We start from the raw sequence: 9,311 nt of genomic DNA, 5'->3' as shown, positions 1-9,311 counted from the left end.
CTGCCCCCAGCACTTTCTGTGGTAGCATCCACCCCACCCACAAGAGGTCCTAACCATCTGGCGAGTCACGAAGAGCGCTCTACTGCCCTATGTATTATAAGCACTTTTTGTCATAGCATGTCTGATGGGGCCGGGGCGGCAGGGTGGTGGGGAGACAAGACTCATTCCTTCCCCTTCTACAGAATTCACTCATTTACAATTTGTACCCAGTGCTTCAAAGGACCAGGCACAGAGGACACTGCCCTGAATGAGCACAAAAGGCCCCTGCCTCCCGGACCTACAGGCTCGTGGGGGAGAAGATGCTGAACAAGTAACTGTTCACATATTGTGCAGGGACTGTAGAGAAGGGGGAGGAGGCCGCGGAGGGAAGGAGCAACCAAGAGAACAGATGGAATGAAAGAAAGCCAAAAGCAGAAAGATCCTCACAAACCAGCTCCTCTTCTCTCTTCTGCTTAAAACTCCAGAACTCAAGGGACCGGGAGAGAAAGAATTACCAGGCAGGAAGGGGATTGTATCCGTTTCCTGGGGCTGCCGGAACCTACCACAGGCTGGGGGGCACCGAACAACGGAACCTATTGTGTCACGGTCCCAGGAGCCAGGAGCCTGAGAGGAAGGTGTGCACAGTGTTGTTCTTGTGAAGGCTGTGAGGGACAAGTTCTCGTGCCTGTCCCGCAGCTTCTGGGGGGTTGGTGGGCCATCACCGGTGTTCCTTGACTTTCAGATGGTGTTCTCCCTGTGTCTTCACAATGTCTTCCCTTTGTCTGTTGTCTCTCTTCACAGGGGGTGTGTGTGCGTGTGTGTGTGTAACATACATAACAACAGACTTAACTATTTCAGCCATTCTGAAGCACAGAGTTCAGCGGCACTAGGCACCCTTCGCGACGTTGGGCAACCATCACCACCGTCCATCTCCAGAACTTTTGCATCTTCCGAGACTGTAATTCTGTCCCCGTTCAACACTAACTCCCCATTCCCCACTCCTCTAGCCTCTGGGAGCCCCCTCTGCGTGCAGTCTCTGAATCTGACTATTCTAGGTACCTCCTAAGTGGAACCATGCAATGTCTGTCCTTTTGTGTCTGGCTGATGGCACTTAGCACGAGATCTTCAAAGTTCGTCCCTGTCTGCATGGCATTCTTTTCATGAGGACACAATCATACTGGATTAGGGGACTGCTCTACCAGTATGATCTTATTTTAACTTGACTGATTATATCTGCAATGACCCGAATGCCAATTGCAGTCACATTCTGAGGTCCTAGGGGGTGAGGACCTCAACATATGGATTCGGGGACAACAGTTCAACCCATACCAGACATGCACTGATCAAGACAGGGATGGGCCATACAGAAAAGTCTCCCCTGATGGGCAGGGCAGGAGCGGTGGATGAGTAAGAGCTTGTTTTGTTGACCCCTAACCCTGCTATACTCCTGACAGGGGCCACTTCCCCGGCACATTTCCCCAAGCTGGCTGACTCACTGCACAGGAAGGGACGGGCAGGAATGCTGGCTCTTGAGCCAAGGACCCTTCACCTCTGGCTAGGCCTGGCATGACCTCCTACGAGTCCCACTCATCAGCCCCCCCATTCCACTCTGTGTCCTGCCTGGATAGTGGGTGCCCACTTAGCCCTCAAAGGGAAGCCAAGGGGGCCCCTCTCTCCCTTGACAATGTCCTTATCCAGGGGCCCAGCCCTCCCAGCCCAGAGGCTTCCGCTGCAAGTCACACCCATCCACACAGACGAAGCACTCCCTTCCTTTCCAGCAAGTATGTATTAACACCCACTGGAGGCCTGATCCAGGCCTTAGCGATAGAGCAGAAAATAAAAGAAACAGCCATTGTCCCTGAGAAACTTATGTTCAAGTGGAAAAAGGCAAAGACAAAACAAATCAACGGCACCAAGGCAGGTGGTGACAAGGGTGATGGAGGGAAAGAAGCCTGGGAGGACCATAGGGAATGGGTGGGTGGGGCTGGGCTGTGTCCTTTGTAAAGTTGAGAAGCCATCCAATAGCAAAGGTCCAGAAGAAGGAGGGGTCCTGAGGAAAGGGATCCAGGCTGAGGGAACAGCACAGGTGCGAGGACATACACATACTTCCTCACCCTGAGGAAGCGGTGGGGCAGGGAGGAATGAAAACAAAATGTCCCATCCCCTCAAGGAGCTTCCAATCGAGGTTTGGAAGTGGAGCAATCCCCAGAGGTGGAATTCAGGCTGAAGAGGCTTGGAACCAAGCTTGCCTTGAGAGAGTCGAACTGCGGTCTGCCAGGCCTGGGGAGACACCGCAGGTCTCAATTTAGAAGTCCAGTGTTCTGTGTCAACATTGGTTTGAGACTCTTTGTTCCAAAGGGGGTTGTTTGTTTGTTCATCTTAAATTTAAATTGGGAGGGAAAGTCCAGTAATCTCTGGGTTAACCACTTTTGCCTCGGAAAGCTGGTGACTCCAGCCACAGCTAACCCCATGCCATGCAAGGCAAGACGCAGTGTGTATGTGTGTGTCTATGTGTGTGTGAGTGCACACATGGGCATGCAGAGAGCAGTGTATAACGCCCTCCCCAGCTGGCCTCTTGGGCCAAAAATTTGCAGATCTGGTCAAGTTCAGGAGGAGAGGGGTGCAGGGGGATGGTCCAGGGCCAGAGCTGAAAGTATTAGCATCTGTGGGTTCCTGTGGTGGAGAGAGGAGTTTCCGCTGTCACCAAGCTCAGTGGGGCCAGAGGAGAGGGGAGCGCTGGGCCGGCCTCAGCTGTCAGCAGTGAGAGAGGACAGTGCTTCCCCCAGAGAGGAAAGAGGCTGCTCCCACCAGGAAGCAAAGCAGAGAGAAGGGCCCCGGGGCCGCACCCCCCACCGTGGGGCAGGAGGGGCTGAAGGCAGACTGCCCTGCAGCAGAAGATTTCCTGGAGGCCCGCCCATGGGTTAGCACCCTGCACTCCCCACTAGCCCGAGGGGGTGGGGCCAAGCCTGGTGGTGGGTATTAAGGAGGGCACATATTGCACGGAGCACTAGGTGTGGTGCATACACAATGAATTCTGGAACACTGAAAAGAAATTAAAAAAAAAAAAAAAAAAGAACCCAGAAGGTGTGGTCTAGAGCAGGAGAGAAGGAAAGCCAAATTTGCTGGACTTTACTATGTATGGGATATTTTCCATAGGGTCCCACAATGATCCTGAAACGTAGGTGTTTTTGTTCCTTTTCTACAGATGATGAAAACAGAAAAGACTCACACAACCCCAGGCCCACCCAGCAAGTGAGTGCCCTCCTACACCCAACATTTCTGTCACCCCCACACTCATGTAAAAGGCAGAAGAGCTGCTGTGTGTGAGGGGAAGCAAACACATTCCATGCAGCCCCAGAGGGCAGAACATAGACTCGGTTACAGGCAGGGTGCAAACTTTTCCAATAGCCACAACTACCCCATGGGGGGGGGCCGGCCTGAGGAGGGGTGAGCTCACGCCAAGCTGACTACTGAGTCATTACGGGGGACCCTGGAGGAACAGATCCCTCAGAGAAGCTATGCCGGGTGAGAGCAGCACGGGAACCTGCCAGGGTCCCCTTGTGCCCTTGATCTGCCAGGCACTGTGCTCGATGTGTTGCATGCCCTGTACGATTTAACTCTCAAAGCAACACTATGACACAGGTGCTCTTATTATTCCCCTTTATTTCTTTTTTTTTTAAGATTTTATTTATTTATTTGAGAGAACAAGAGCGGGGTGAGGGGCAGAGGGAGAAGCAGACTCCCTGCTAAGCAGGGAACCCAATGCAGGCTCTGTCCCAGGACTCCAGGATCATGACCTGAGCTGAAGGCAAATGCTCAACCAACTGAGCCCCCCAGGTGCCCTTTCTTACTCCCTTTTTACAGATAAGGAGACCAGCTCAGAGAGGTGTTGTAACTTGCCCAGAATTGCACAGCTTTGTGTGGCAGAGCCAGGACCCCAGCCCAGATCGGTGAGACTTCAGAACCAGTGTGTCATACAAGGAACTGATGATGCTACCATCTGTACCAATACAGAAAGATCTCCAAGATAGAAGGTGGGAGTTTTCCATGGTGCTGTGACCGGTTACAACACACTTAGAGAGGTCAGAAGTCTGGCACATGGGTCTCACTGGGCTGACATCAAGGTGCCAGCAGGCCTGCACTCCTGGTTCTGGGGACTTTGCCTCTTCCAGCTGCTAGAGGCCATCCTCATTCCTTGGCTTGGGTTCCTTTCCTTCAGCTTCAAAGCCAGCCCTCTCCTGTCTTTCCGACCTTTTGTCACATCTCCCTCGGATGACAGCCAGGACCACAGCTCTGATTTTAAGGATCCATGTGATGAGACTGGGTCCACTTGTATAATTCAGGATAATCTCCCATCTCAAAGCTCTTAATCATGATCATATCTGCAAAGTCCCTTTTGCCACATAAAGTAACATAGGTGCAGGTTCTGGGGAGAAGGATGTGGACATTTGCACAGAGAGGCGTTATTCCACCTACTGCATATAATAATGGTGGGAAAAGGCAAATGCACCAGGAGAGAGGTGCGAAAAAATGGTGGGGAAAGGAAGTGAGTCATAATATATGAGTATTTGCATAAAGAACCATGCATAAAAACCGGTATTCATTCCTGGGGGAGGGCTAGACTGATAGGGGATGGAGAGGTCCAATGAAGATGTCTTTTGTCATTATGGAAGGGTTCAAACACACACAAGACAAAGAGACAAGTATAATGATCTCCATGTACCCATGTACCCATCACCGTGCATCAACAATCACCACCATTTTTCCATTCTTATGTCATTCGCTTCCCCACTTTTGGGGAAGGGCCTGAGAAGTGTAACGCAAGTCCCAGGCACAAGATCATTCTAGCCTTAAAAATTTCAAGATGGGGGTGCCTGTGTGGCTCAGTGGGTTAAAGCCTCTGCCTTCGGCTCAGGTCATGATCTCAGGGTCCTGGGATGGAGCCCCGTGTCGGGCTCTCTGCTCAGCAGGGAGCCTGCTTCCCTTTCTCTCTCTCTACCTGCCTCTCTGCCTACTTGTGATCTCTGTCTGTCAAACTAATAAATAAAATCTTTAAAAAAAAAAGTTTTTCAGGATGAATCTCTAAGAGATAGGGTTTTTCAAAAATATCCCACAACACCATCATCCTCCTAAAAAAATTAACATGTCCTAAGGACATATCATTTAATACTTAGATAATATTTAAATTTCCCCCATTGCCTACAAAAAAAAATTTTTTTTTAGTCATTGGTATGGTTGAAGGAGGATTCCAACCAGGCCCACATGTTCCCCTTAGTTGACAGGACTCCTTAATCTTAATATAGAACAATTTCCAGAAGGGTCACTTCTCCCTCCTTACTCTTTTATGTCTTTATCTTTTAATCATCTAAAGTTAAATTTAGAGAAAAATCCAAACCTAATGCTTAAGGGAGGGTTAGGGCCCCCCAAATGTGGGGGGTTGAAAGAAAGCCCCCAAGCAGTGGAGACTCAAGGGTGGAGAGGATGAGGGGTGGCAGAAAGCCCACCAAAGTTCCAGGTGGTAGAAAGAGTCAGGGATCCCAGGGGCCTGGCATTCTGGGGGGTTTCCTGGCCTGCTCGGCGAAGGTGGATAGAAGGGGGGTGGGGACAGGAGCTATAATCTAGCTTGGAATAATAACCTGAGGAAAACCCCCAAAGCCAAGGGTGATAAAATCATTCTAAATATGCATGGTGGTGAGACACCACAGGAAGCTCACCGTCCACCAGATTGAATCAAGTGTTGTACCAAAGCCCACCCAGATTGGACAACCGGGGACAGTGGAGACAGGCAAAGCACGGAGCACAGAGACAGTCAGAAGAAACTGGAACTCGAACACCTGAGTTCAGGTTCTCGCTCTGCCACCAGCTGCCTGCACTATCCTAGGAAAGTCACCTGTGGACCTTGAGGAACCATGGCTGGGGGAGGGTGGAGTGAACAGTAATGTATGTTAGTATTTGCTTGCATGGCATAAAGAAGGATGCAGAAAACCCAACTGAGAGTCAAATGAGATCCTCAGTGTGGAAAAGGCAGTGGCAATTTCCCCACTTAATACTGCAGAATGGCCAGATCCCCAAATCCCACTCCTACCAAGCGCCCCACATTATTTCTAACCCAGCGGAAGGATTGCTGCAGGATGTGTAAGAGTTTGCTGTGAATGGGAAAGCTACTGTAGACAAAGGAAATGGCAGGCTCAAAGGCAAATGGATGAGAATGAGCCCAGTGAATTCAGAGAATTAAAAGGAATACAAAATACTAAATCACTGTGGGAACTTAGATTGGATATTGGAACAGGAAATGGACATTAGTGGAAAAACTGGTGAGATCAGAATAAAATTTGCAGTTCAGTTAATAGTACTGTACCCATGTTAACTTCTTAGTTTTGACAAATACCCCATGGTTACGTAAGATATTGGGGGAAGCTGTACTATTTTGGCAAATTTTCTGTAAACTTAAAGTAATTTCAAAAAAAAATTTTTTTAAGCTATTAAGAAAGAGAGAGAAAATAAAAAAAAAAGAAAAGTAGTGCAAAACAGCCAGAGCATATAAGGAGCTGAAGAAGGGAAATGGGTGACAGGCATCAGTCCATGCCAGGGGCCTCCTATCTTGTGGAGCTGGGGGCAGTGACTCTGTGGCCATATTCTCCCTCTCTGAAACCTCCCTGTGGGTCCCAGGTGGACACTAGTGACAGCTTGTTTTTTTTTTTTCTTTTAACATTTTATTTATTTATTTGACACAGAGAGAGAGATCACAAGTAGGCAGAGCAGCATGTGCGGGGGAGGGGGGGGAACAGGCTCCCTGCTGAGCAAAGAGCCCAATGCAGGGCTCAATCCCAGGACCCTGAGACCATGACCTGAGCCAAAGGCAGCGGCTTAACCCACTGAGCCACCCAGGTGCCCCTATTTTTATTTTTAAGATTTTCATTTATTTGACAGAGAGAGACTCCCCCTGCACAAGCAGGGGGAGTGGCAGGCAGAGGGAAAGGGAGAAGCAGGCTCCTGACCGAGCAGGGAGCCTGATGTGGGGCTCAATCCCAGAATCCCGGGATCATGACCTAAGCTGAAGGCAGATGTCCAACTGACTGAGCCACCCAGGAGCCCTTAGTGACAGCTTCTTAACCCTATTTCTCCCTAACTATAATTCACCTGCCTGAACCCACACACTAAGGTCCCAGGTCACACACACAGACACACACACTGCCCCTCTGCGAGGAGCCTGTGTCCAGTCCCCGATCCTCCGCCTGAATCCAGAAACAGCACCCAGAACAGAAGTCAGCAGCCATTCCCACTCAGTGAAGTACGGAAAATGCAGCAAGTCTCCTGTTCCCACAGCTGCAGAAAGGGAGGCTCAGAAAGGCAGGCCCAGGTGCAAATACCACCTGTGCTCGAGAGTCAGCTTGCTCAGAGGCACCTTCAGGATGACATCGCCCTCAGGGCATCACCCTCCTCCATGATCAAAGGCAAAAAAAAAAAAAAAAACAGTAAAGAACAGTGCCAGTGTTAACACAGCCCCTTACCCTGTGAAGAGGCAGGTGAGCACCTGGTCCCTGGAGCTGGACCACCTGAGTTCAAATCCTCGCTCTGCTGCTTCCTAGCAAGTTCATTAACCTCCTTGTGCCTCAGTTTGCCCACTTGTAAAATAAAGATCATAAGTCTACCAACCTCATGGGGCCACTTGCAGGCTCAATGAGCTTATCTAGCAGTTAAAACAGCCCCCTAGCACATCATACGTGCCATCCAAGTGTTATTCTTTGAACTATTTTTTCACTGAGTATCTCCAGAGTGCCTACAGCACCCCAGGAGCTGATAATTAGTTGAGATTTTTTTTTTTTTAAAGACACATGAGATATCATATTACCATCCAGGGCAATGTCCGGATACAGTCTAACAGGTAACTCAGAAAGAAATTCCTACAAGAGTACTGGGTGAAGGGGGGCAGAGCAGACTGATGTGACCAAGGGTACTGGGGCAGGGGGAGGCCCCAGTGGCCCCAAAGCCGGGTCAGCTGCATACAGGGCAAGAGAGGAGGAAGGGCCCTGGGCCAGGAGCTGGGGCTAGGGCTGAGGACAGAGGAAGTGGGAACTTAGGTCTAGATGCGGGAGTGCACACAGGCTCTAAGAACATGGACAGAATTGTAAATATCAATCCGTTAAGACAAGAGGGAAAGGGCTTTTGTGATGAGTTTAGAATTGGAACATCAGCTTTTCGTACATTCAATAAATACAGATTTACTGAACACCTACTGTGTGTCAGGTACTGTTCAAGGCACTGGGGACACATCTCTGAGCAGGACGGTTCAAACCGCCCACTCTAGTGGGGTTTAAATTCCAGCAGGAAGAGGCAGCCCATAAACGGGACACATACCAAGAAAAGTCTCCACTCGGGCGCCTGGGCGTCTCAGTTGGTTAAGTGGTCCACCTTCGGTTCAAATCATGATCCCAGGGTCTTGGGAACTGAGTCCCAAATCAGGGTCCCTGCTCAGCAGGGAATCTGCTTCTCCCTCTCCCTCTTCCCCTTCCCACTGCTGGCTCTCGCTCTCAAAAACATGAATAAGGGGGCGCCTGGGTGGCTCAGTGGGTTAAGCCCCTGCCTTCGGCTCGGGTCGTGATCTCAGGGTCCTGGGATCCAGCCCCGCATTGGGCTCTCTGCTCAGCAGGGAGCCTGCTTCCTCCTCTCTCTCTGCCTGCCTCTCTGCCTACTTGTGGTCTTTCTCTGTCAAATGAATAGATGAAATCTTTAAAAAACAAACAAAAAAAAAACAAAAAAAAAAAACAAAAAAAAACATGAATAAGATCTTTAAAACGAAAAAAAAGAGAGAGAAAAGAAGTCTCTAGTCTGTTAGGTGAACGTGCTCAGAAAAACAGTGTCAATGCAGGGGGAGTTAGGAGGTTTTCAAGCAAGAAAAATGAGTAGGAAAGAACAAAGCAAAGCTTCAGGAGTACAACAAAGTATATTAAATATTCATTACCTCTAACCTCTTCCGCCCCTCAGTCGCCTAAAGAGGACAGATCCTGAGAAATACACTTGCTTGGCAGAGCTGGGGAAGTGGGAGTGGAGAATACAGACTGGAAATGCACAGTGAGTACTCACCGCTCCTCATGGACAGAAGGTTGGCTGGTGGGGTCTGGGGGTAGGGGGGCGTGGGCAGGGGACAAGGCAGGAGCGGCTGCCATGGAATGGGAGCTTGCAGAAAGAGACACCTAGAAAGGGTTTTTAGAACTGTGTTCTCTGGCCTTTGAGGAGTCCTCCCTCCTCCAGCTCTCCATGGCACCTTCAGGGACTGCCCACTAAACACAGGTGGTCCCACGTTGACTGGGTGCATGTCTAATGCAATGCAA

Source organism: Neovison vison, chromosome 12 (genome assembly GCF_020171115.1).
Source record: "Neovison vison isolate M4711 chromosome 12, ASM_NN_V1, whole genome shotgun sequence".
NCBI classification, from domain to species: Eukaryota; Metazoa; Chordata; class Mammalia; order Carnivora; family Mustelidae; genus Neogale; species Neogale vison.
Note: the sequence above shows the minus strand (reverse complement) of the source record.